General features: G+C 43.5%; 1 pseudogene; it reads right to left on the bottom strand.

The window, feature by feature from the left end:
* Positions 1-840: 840 nt before the first annotated feature.
* The window catches only part of LOC129110042 (thyroglobulin-like), a 25,689-nt pseudogene continuing 14,762 nt past the window's right edge, over positions 841-11,767 (bottom strand).

Raw genomic sequence — 11,767 nt, 5'->3', positions numbered from 1 at the left:
GTGTCTTCATATCTTCATGTGACTTCATGTCTTCATGTCTTCATGTGTCTTCATATCTTCATGTGACTTCATGTCTTCATGTGTCTTTATGTCTTCATGTGTCTTCATGTGTCTTCATGTCTTCATGTGTCTTCTTGTCTTCATGTCTTCATGTCTTCATGTGTCTTCTTGTCTTCTTGTCTTCATGTCTTCATGTGTCTTCATGTCTTCATGTGTCTTCTTGTCTTCTTGTCTTCATGTGTCTTCTTGTCTTCATGTCTTCATGTGTCTTCTTGTCTTCATGTCTTCATGTGTCTTCTTGTCTTCTTGTCTTCTTGTCTTCATGTGTCAGAGTCACCCGAGTTCTTTTCTCGTCCCTCACTGATGCTGTTCTGTTTTGTTTGCTGCCAGTATTTTACATATTCATACATCATTGAACGTGTTATTATTGACTTTCACGTTTGATGTTATTTATGATTATGTTGTAAATGTTTATCTGTAAGTGATCTTGTCTCTTATTTCTGTCTCATCCTTTGAGCTTTGGTGTAACATTTCATAAAAATACTATAACGAAGTCATAAAAAAGGTCTAAAAAAAGTCGTGGTATAGTTTGTCGAAAAGGTTCATGAAAAATGAATCATATAGTATGTCAAAAAAATCTTAATTTGTAAAATAACTAAAGCTGTGTGATAAATGTGGACTTGAATAAATAATCGACAGCAGAGAGTTTAAGAGTTTAAAATGATTTTATTATTGATTAAGACAGCAGTCGTTTTTATTTCTTCACTGTTTGGGATCAAACTGAATCTGGAGGCAGGAAACTGTGATGATGTCACAAGGAGGAAGGGGTGATGATGATGATGATGATGATGTCATCGGTTTAGTTGTAGGCGTCTTTCTCAGTCTGTGATTGGCTGGATGGGGCAACCAGTGGGAGCTCAGGGGTCAACACAGGCTCCGCCCCCGACACACCTGGGAAATGAAAACTTTTTAAGCCCTGAGTCGCAATTATACCTCGAATGAACACAGTAATGATCTGTTCAACTGTTTTAGATTTAATATTGTTTTCCTCTGGAGATGGATAAGCTAGCTGGCTGTAAACGACGAGTTAGTACAAAGCGTAAACCAGTCCTCGTCTCACCGCTCAGACTGGTCAGTCTGGTTCCCAGTTGGCTCCAGAAGGAGCAGGAGCTCTGACTCAGACCCTGATGATGTCGAAGGTCGGGGCTTAGCTGCAGGTAGGTGGGCGGGGCCTCAGAGGACAGGACCTGCTGCCAGCGGGGCAGAACTGACTCCGCCCACAAAGGAGACGGGTTCGGGTTCCTGAGGAAAATAAAACGGGAAATAAAATAACTTCATTATCTGACGATCATCATGACGTCACTAATCATGTCATTAGTTCGTGTTCTGACCCGGTCTTGATGAAGCTGGAGACGTAGGTCATCGCGGCCAGAGAGAGGCGTCGCTCAGAGGAAGTGAAACGCTGCGAGCTGATTGGACGATGAGGCGTCCCGAACACAAGCTGAACGTCCAGAGGAACAGACACATCGGCTCTGCACGCAGAGAACAATCGATCAATAACTCATCAAAACAAGATATGCTAACAATAGCAAGTGAGCTAACTAAGCTGTAGTTAGCTAATGTTAGCATTAGCGCATGTGTAAACAGTCGGTACCTGTTGTGAGAGCTGGTGGCAGGTTGGTGGTACAGGAAGACGTTAGCTTTGCTGTTAGCCCAGCGGCTAGCCATCCTCAGACTGGGGCAGATGATGAACAGATCTCTGCAACACAAACGATAGTTCATATTCTGCTATAGCTGCCAAAGATCTGTTCTATTTAAACTGTATTTCACTTGATTAAATTAGCATGTAGCTTGTTGTGTTGGACGACATCTTTAACGATCATAAAGGCTCATAGAACTCAAGTGATCTGAGTGTTGATCTGACCGGGTGGCGTTGTTGAGCGCTCTGGAGAACAGGTTGTATCCGGCCGGTGTCGGACCGTGATCCAGAGAGTAGAACCAGGCCGCCGCCTCCTTCAGCAGCTCACTTCCTGTCTCGCCGCCCAGCGAGCGACTCAGAGCCTCGTAGAACGCCGTCTTACCGTGGCTCGACCCTGAAGGGCCTCGAAGTCCTGGACACACGGAAAACAAAGTCCCTAATAATACAACATCTCTGCTTCCTCATATGTTTTACATATTTCTTCGTCGGGTTGTTTCCTGTGTGACCTCTGACCTTTATCCTGCGAGCCCGGCTGATCAGACCGTCGTGTTCAGATGTTCCCAGCAGCAGGTCGACTCTGAGGAGGGACGACTGAGAGACGGACCGACGGACCGGAGACCAGGACTGGAACGGACCGCTGACCGCCAACAGCTGCAATATAAACACACACACAGACACACACACACACACACACACACACACACACACACACACACACACACACACACACACACACACACACACACACACACACGTCGGTTGTATTAATAAGCATGTTTTCTTTAAACAATCACCAAAACTAAACCGTTTATCAAAGAGAGAAGCTGTAAAAAACGTCGTTGTCAGATTTCTTGAACACATCATGTGTGACATAAAAAGCAGCCGAAACTAATCTTAAAATTGTGATATTTTATCAAAAACATTTTATCCTACATGTCACATTTAAAATTCAACTTGCTTTGTTCTTCTTTATGATTTATGTGTTATTCTGCACTAAAGACATGTTTGAGTTCTCTACTTCTAGTCATGATTGTTCTGTTTCCATAGAGGAGCAGGACTTTTATTTTGAAAAACAAGAACACAGAGAGTAAAATGTCTGTTAAACTCCTTAGTGGTTCAGAGGGTTGGACCGTACTTTGGTCTGAGCGGCGTTGAGTTTGAACGCAGGAGCCGCTCTGAGGCAGTCGGCCATCTTGTCGTCATCGGTGAGGTCAGAGGTCACACAGCCGAGCTCTTTGGCCAGATCGAGCGCCTGACGTCTGGAGGTGGAGGGAGTCTGAACCAGTGAAGGAGAAAACACAGAGCCGCCCTGCAGGAGGAGCAACAGACAGAGGAACTATTTAATAAAGAAACAAGACGTTTAAAGCAAAAGGTCCTAAATATGTTTCTATGTTACATGATGTTAATGATGCCTGCTGTGGTGTAAGGAGGAGGAGGAGGAGGAGGAGGAGATAAAAGGAGGAGTAGAAGGGGGAGGAATACGAGGAGATAGATGCGGAGGAGAGAGAAGAGGATGAGGAAGACGAGGAAGAAGTGCAGGAGATGGTGAAGGAGGAGAAGTAGGAGATAGTTAAGGCGGAGATAGAAAAGGAAGATGAGGAGGAGGGAGAAAGAAAACATAGAAGAGGAGGAGGAGCAGGAAGAAGGGGAGAAAGAGGAAGGAGAGGAGGAGATAGAAAAGAAGGAAGAGGAGGAGGAGAAAAAAAAGGTTTAAGGAAGAGGTGGTGGAGGAAGAGCAGGAGAAGGTCAAGGAGGAGGAAAAGTAGGAGATAGAGGAGAATGAGCTGGAATAGGAGGATGAGTAGCAGGAGGAAGGAGAGGAGGAGATAGAAAAGAAGGAAGAGGAGGAGGAACAGGTGGATGAAGAAAAATAAGAGGAGGAAGAAGAGGAAGTGACAAAAAGGAGGAGGATGAGGAGGAAGTAGAAGAGGAGGTAGAAGAGGAAGAGATAAAAGGAAGAGGAGAGGATGAAGAGGAGGATGAAGGAGGATGAAGAGGAGGAGTTCTCACCATCAGCATCATACGCTTGAACAGAGGAGGAGAGGAGGAGGAGAGGAGATGAAGGCTGGTGATGTCAGCGCCTCGTCTCTCCGACCCGACCGTCACTGTCCTGTTGTCTCCGCCCACCAGGGCGATGTGGGCGTCAACCCAACGAAGCACCGCCTCCTGGTCCGACAGCCCGTAGTTACCACGGAGACCAGACGAACCTGCAGACAGTTTCAAAGGAAATAAGTTTGACATCATGACTATGATAAAAATAACATTAATATAAATGTTATTATCATATTTAATATTATTATATTTACCGGTGCTCAGGAATCCCAGCGCCGCGGTTCTGTAGCTGGCGGTTACCACGACGATATTACCCACAGCAGCGAGGATGGAGCCATCCAACAGGCCTGGGTTCTGATTGGCCGAAGGGTTGAAGAAGAAAACCAGGACTGGGACACGCCCGCTCACACACACACACACACACACACACACACACACACACACACACACACACACACACACACACACACACACACACACACACACACACACACACACACACACACACACACACACAGGTGAGCTGACATCAGAGTGAGTCATTAAACGAGATCACGGTCGGCGTTGAGTTCTCACCAGAGCAGCAGGAGAGAAGATGTTCAGGTAGAGACAATCTTCACTGGACGACGAAGAGTCTTCATCACCTGGCTGGATACAACTGGGACTGAAGGACAGACAGAGGGAGAGAGACAGAGAGAGAGACAGACAGAGAGAGACAGAGAGAGAGACAGAGAGAGAGAGACAGACAGAGAGAGAGACAGAGAGACAGACAGAGAGAGAGACAGACAGAGAGAGATTTTTAGATTTTTTTAAACTTTATTTAAACAACATGAAAGAACAAATCATCGTTCTCATGGTAATAAACAGAACAAGTCTTCAAAATGTCTCCGTAAACACAACACATTTCATAAAATCCTCCATGTTGTTTATACCTGAAGATAATCTAAAAGGAGGACAGGGAGTTACCGTGGTTTGGTGGCGTCCCAGGCTCCCGTCCAATCAGCCGCCTGAGCTGCTTCAAAGCGGAGCGATCCTATTGGTGGACGAGCGTACGGGACGCCAAGGAACTCAACCACCGTCTTCCTGTCTGAGCCCAGGGCCGTTTCCACGACAACGCCTGCAGGGTCCCATGACCCGGGACGGAGACGGAGGTAACCGACGGCAACCGCTCTGGAAGAGTAAAGCAAACAAAAAAACAAACCTTTAAGTTACTGTCCTGTGATTGGCTATCTTCAGCTCTGTGATTGGCTATCTTCAGCTCTGTGATTGGCTGGTCTTCAGCTCTGTGATTGGCTATCTTCACTCTGGTCTTCAGCTCTGTGATTGGCTATCTTCAGCTCTGTGATTGGCTTACCTGTCCTCAGGTACACCTGGGGGCGGGCTCTCTGATGACCAGTCTGCAGGAGGAGGCGGGGCTGGACGAGCTGGGGGCGGAGCTTAAACCACAGGCGGTGGTGTCGGGATAGAGGACGCAGTTATTAGTCCCAGGGTGGCTGACTCCTCCTCCCTGAGTGACACGGCGACACAAGACTCCGCCTCCTGACAGGCTGAAACAGGAAGTACTGATGATGTCACCTGATCAATCACAGAGGACTGTTTTGTTGTTGTTAGCGGTGGTTACCAGTTATTATGGAGACACCAGTCCCTGGTCCTGTCCCTGTCAGAGGCGTTATGTCACAGAGTAACAAAATACTCCAAGTATCAGTTATTAGTGGATGACATCATAGGTAGTATCAGTTATTAGTCCCAGACAGAGTAACAAATACCACAAGTATCAGTTATTAGTCCCAGACAGGACTGATGAGTCAGAGTAACAAATACCACAAGGAGACAGAGTAACAAATACCACAAGTATCAGTTATTAGTCCCAGACAGAGTAACAAATACCACAAGTATCAGTTATTACAGACAGAGTAACAAATACCACAAGTATCAGTTATTAGTCCCAGACAGAGTAACAAATACCACAAGTATCAGTTATTAGTCCCAGACAGAGTAACAAATACCACAAGTATCAGTTATTAGTCCCAGACAGAGTAACAAATACTACAAGTATCAGTTATTAGTCCCAGACAGAGTTAACAAATACCACAAGTATCAGTTATTAGTCCCAGACAGAGTCCCAACAAATACCACAAGTATCAGTTATTAGTCCCAGACAGAGTAACAAATACCACAAGTATCAGTTATTAGTCCCAGTTATTACAGACAAAGTAACAAATACCACAAGTATCAGTTATTAGTCCCAGACAGAGTAACAAATACCACAAGTATCAGTTATTAGTCCCAGACAAGTATCAGTTAATAATAACAAATACACAAGTATCAGTTATTAGTCCCAGACAGAGTAACAAATATCCAAGGAGTTATTAGTCCCAGACAGATAACAAATACACAAGTATCAGTTATTAGTCCCAGACAGAGTAACAGACAGAGTAACCTACAAGTATCAGTTATTAGTCCCAGACAGAGTAACAAATACCACAAGTATCAGTTATTAGTCCCAGACAGAGTAACAAATACCACAAGTATCAGTTATTAGTCCCAGACAGAGTAACAAATACCACAAGTATCAGTTATTAGTCCCAGACGGAGTAACAAATACCACAAGTATCAGTTATTAGTCCCAGACAGAGTATCAGGAGTCAGACAGAGTAACAAATTATTATTAGTAGTAGTAACAAATACAAGTATCAGTTATTACAAAGTTATTACTACCACAAGTATCAGTTATTGGTTATTAGTCCCAGACAGAGTAACAAATACCACAAGTATCAGTAGTAGTCCCAGACAAAGTAACAAATACCACAAGTATCAGTTATTAGTCCCAGACAAAGTAACAAATACCACAAGTATCAGTTATTAGTCCCAGACAAAGAGAATTATCAGTAACAAATACCACAAGTATCAGAAGTACTGACTGATGTTGGTACTAGTAGCTGTGAGCAGAAATAGTAGCAGTACTAGCAGTAGTAGTATTATCAGTAGTAGTAGTAGTAGTAGTAGTAGTAGTATTATCAGTAGTAGTAGTATTATCAGTAGTAGTAGTATTATCAGTAGTAGTAGTAGTAGTATTATCAGTAGTAGTAGTAGTATTATCAGTAGTAGTAGTAGTATTATCAGTAGTAGTAGTAGTAGTATCAGTAGTAGTAGTATTATCAGTAGTAGTAGTAGTAGTAGTAGTATTATAGTAGTAGTAGTATTATCAGTAGTAGTATCAGTAGTAGTAGTATTATCAGTAGTAGTATTAGTAGTAGTAATATTATCAGTAGTAGTAGTAGTAGTAGTAGTAGTTATCAGTAGTAGTAGTATTAGAGGTGGTGATGATGGTAGTTGTAGTTCTGTAGTTCTTCAGTCTTACCATTGTTGCTGGTTGTTGGCAGGGTGAACGGAGGACAGAGAGCCGGAGAAGAACTCCACTGATTCACTGGAAACACAAACATGTCTGATCACACACTCAAACCGTGTGTGTGTTTATACATGCGTGTACTGTGTATTTGTATTCAGTACCAGGCTTCTGGTACCAGCCGAAGGGGTCCGGTGTGGTCTTCACTACAGACGGGGAGCAGTCCTGAGTCCTCCAGGACGTCATGTCGTCCTCCAGCACAGGTCTGAACCCGAGACTGATGAGAGACAGACACACCACGCCTGGACCACCTGACACACACACACACACACACACACACACACACACACACACACACACACACACACACACACACACACACACACACAGTTAATAGACATATTGACAGTATAAAATGAATATCAATATGTTCTCTGTTGACCATTTATTTTATTTTTTAAACAAAATCTCACCAAAATAAACACATTTTAAGAAGAGTCAATCTTTTAAACAGATGTTTGTTTCCTTGGTTCCTCTCTTTGTTTGTTTTTTAACAATAATCAGTATTATAAAAATATAAAATATTACAGTTAAAAAACAAATATTCTATTGTTGTATTGTTTGTTATATTTACATTTAGAGAAGTGTTCATGTATTTCCACCTGTGTTTTTATTGTTAATCCTCCTTTTTCTTGAGTATTTCACATAAATATGAATAAATTAAATGTTGTTACCACGGTTACCTGGTGATTTGGTGTCCCGGACGAAGCCGATGCCGCGGCAACAAGGATCCTCATCACAACGCCGCTCACACTCCATGAACCTGAACACACACACACACACACATGGTGACATCATGCTTTAGGCTGAAACATTTATATCTAAGTGACTAAGTTAATTTACTGCAGTAGAATTTTGTGGTTCTTTTACTTTACTTGAGTATTTTCATTTTATTCAAATTCATACTTTTACTCCTCTACATCTCTGACAAATGTATCGCAGTAAAAAGTACAATATATCTGTTGATGCATTTCATCAAACACTACGATCCTTCATACAGCAGTGATGCCCCTAGTGGACACCAGGAGAATAACATGTAGTATCTCTATAATACAGCAGTGATGCCCCTAGTGGACACCAGGAGAATAACATGTAGTATCTCTATAATACAGCAGTGATGCCCCTAGTGGACACCAGGAGAATAACATGTATCCATATCAGTGATGCCCCTAGTGGACACCAGGAGAATAGTGATGCCCCTAGTGGACACCAGGAGAATAACATGTATTATCTTATAATACAGTGGCAGTGATGCAGTGATGCCCCTAGTGGACACCAGGAGAATAACATGTATTATCTCATAATACAGCAGTGATGCCCCTAGTGGACACCAGGAGAATAACATGTAGTATCTCTATAATACAGCAGTGATGCCAGGCCCCTAGTGGACACCAGGAGAATAACATGTATTATCTCTATAATACAGCAGTGATGCCCCTAGTGGACACCAGGAGAATAACATGTAGTATCTCCATAATACAGCAGTGATGCCCCTAGTGGACACCAGGAGAATGACATGTATTATCACCATACAAAAAAACATGAAAAATGACTCAATCTGGTGGAAAATAGTAAAAAGTACAGTTTAGAAGCTCTAGATTTAAAGTCTGATATAATGATTTTATGCTGTAATGGGATCAAGCCTTGTGGTTTTAGTGGGTTTCAATGGGAACTTTTTGTTTGTATTTTGGCTACACAGTTAATTATAGACTTATTATAGGAGCTGAGGTTCAAACTTAAATAGAAGATTAAAATCTCACATCCTTGCCAACATGTGTATGCACATCCAAAATAATCAAAAATTGTAAATATAAAAGTTTCTAAACCAATTATAAAGTTGGACTGTAATAAATATGAAAATGTGTGTGTGTGTGTGTGTGTGTGTGTGTGTGTGTGTGTGTGTGTGTGTGTGTGTGTGTGTGTGTGTGTGTGTGTGTTACCCCTCAGACAGCGGTGTGTTTTCTCCCAGACTGACTCGGCTGCGTACAGAGTAAGAAACCATCTTCTGGAAGGAAACTCTGTCGTAGAAACTCTTCACCGGTCCGGACAGATTCACTGAAACACAAACAGAGAGAGTTAACCTGCATCAACGTCAAACAAATGTTTCTTCATGAGGGTCAGGTAGATGTTCAAAAGAAGACACTCTGACTATGAGGTCGGAGATGTTAGAGGTCCGATCTGTAGGAATAACGACTCTGAATCACTTTGAAATCGATTACAGCGTTTGACTTCCACAAAGGACACACCTGAGCATCCTCGCTCATAGCTCCCTCTCTCCTTGAGAAGCATTCTTATGCATGGACGCTGTAGGAGAGAGGAGGCTCACACTAGAGAGGAGGAGGAGGAGGAGGAGCGTTTACCCTTCTTGCTGTAGGTGTTGTTGGGCGGTCTGTCCAGCAGGGGCGACACGGTCGTCTCAGAGGTTTGTCGTAAGCTCCACAAACTCTGCTGTCCGAATACAACGAGCAGCTGAAGAAACCTGCTGAGTCGGCGTCTCTGAGGTCGACGACGGAGCACTGCTGCTCCTCATCACAGCCTGAAACGCAAACACGTCATCATCAGCACTGAACGAGCTTAACTCCCTCACACTGAGGAGAGTGAAGAAAAGACATTTGTTAGAGTATGTGACGTACGTGTGAGACACCAGAGCAGTGCCTGCTGGGAGTTGTAGCTGTTCCTGTTGAGCCAGAAGGAGAGCGTGGGGAGTTTCCTCTGAGGATCCACGAGGACGTCGTCCTCCGACAGAGACTCAAACTTCATCTGAACTGAAACTAGACACACACAAACACACATCATCAATATCTGTATCAACTCTCTATTAGAGCTGCTACCAGTGGAGGGAATGAACAAAGTACATGTACTCAAGTACTTACTTAAGTACAAAAATGATTTTACTATTTTTTATTTCATGCCTTTCTTCTTCTAATTGTAACAGAATATTTTTACAGTGTGGACAGTGTGGTATTAGTACTTTTACGAGCAAAAGTATTTTAACTGTGAGGTATTAGTACTTTAACTGTAACATAGTATTGCCACAGTGTGGTATTAGTAATTTAACTAGTACACAGTCTTTATACAGTTTTGTTTTAGGACTTTAACTAGTACAACTTATTTTTACACTATTAGTACTGTTACTGTAACAGAGTATTAGTGCTATTAGTACTGTTACTGTAACAGAGTATTAGTGGTATTAGTACATGGGGGACAGGTGTGAGTTCAGAGGAGATACGAACCCTCCAGAGGAGAACTGAGTTCTGCTGCTGCACAGGAAGAAGAACCAGAACCTCCAGCTGCTGAATCAGCATCTGACAAACAACAACAACAACAACAACAACAGTGAGAAGAACAACGATGCTGAGGTCAGCTGTTAAAGGCCGTAAACATGTGACCAGGTACCAGTGTTCAGGTAGACGGCCTGGAAGCTGACGATGGAGGCCTGGTAGTCCTTCTTGTTCTTACTGTCGGCCGGCAGAGAAGAATCAGCTGGACGAACAAAACAACAACAAACTAAACATCAGAAACAGGAGCATCATTTACTAAATGAACATCATGCTGTAGTGAAGAAGACTTGAAACTAGAGATTGAGACCATAAACTCATGTTTACAATGTTTACTGAGGGAATAAATCAAGAGAAGTAGAGTCATTTTCTCATAGACTTCTATACAACCAGAGGAGTCGCCCCCTGGTGGACAGGAGAGAGAATGCAGCTTTGTGACACTTTAATTTACGGCGTATGTTTTTGGTGGAGTAACTCGAGGCGTTTGGTTTGAGTCTCTGTATTGTTTTTGTTCACAGTTATTTGGTTTTATTTTTCTTACTGATGGTGAACTTTTGTCCTCCGAAGTCGAACACCAAGCTCTTCTGCTGCTCGTTGTAGGTAAGCCCCGCCCCACAGATGCGATTGGCTTTTCCCTGTCCAATCATATCCCAGTCCTGGTCGCCGCACATCAAGACTGATGGAGTCCTCAGCCAACCACAGAGCAGAGTCCCTGAGGGGGAGGAGGAGGAGGAGGAGGAGGAGGAGGAGGTGAGATTATTAATGAATTCATCCGTTCACTCAGGTGATGTGCGTCTCCATGGTAACGCACCTCCGTTCAGGCTGTTCTGGTTGAGGACGAACCCGTCGCAGCAGGCGTCCCGGCTGCAGCCGTCCTGACAGAAACGATGAGCGTCGGAGAGGGAGGTCCGTCCGGAGGAGAACACCTGAGTCCTGAACACACCTGAGACCGCCTTCATCATCCTCATCCTCTCAAAACTCTGCTGCTGCCGAGAGGAAAACTCAGCACCACACACACACACAACACACACACACACACACACACACACACACACACACACACACACACACACACACACCTGTACAGTTACAGAAGTGTGTTTATGTTATCGTGTTGATGCCAGTCATCTGGTTGCCATGGTTACAGTACCTTTCTTCCTGATGACCAGTAGATCTGAGGCCACGCCCCTCACTCTCAGAGAGCAGCTCAGCGAATCAAAGACCTCGGCCTGAGGATTACCCAGAAACCCACTGGTCTGAAATAATAAAATAAAAGTTTGAATCAGTAGAAATGAGTCACTTTAGAAAGATATAAATATATAAACATTAAAA

The sequence above is a fragment of the Anoplopoma fimbria genome, chromosome 20 (genome assembly GCF_027596085.1).
Source record: "Anoplopoma fimbria isolate UVic2021 breed Golden Eagle Sablefish chromosome 20, Afim_UVic_2022, whole genome shotgun sequence".
Classification (NCBI taxonomy): domain Eukaryota; kingdom Metazoa; phylum Chordata; class Actinopteri; order Perciformes; family Anoplopomatidae; genus Anoplopoma; species Anoplopoma fimbria.
Note: the sequence above shows the minus strand (reverse complement) of the source record. Positions and strands in the feature narration are given on the sequence as shown.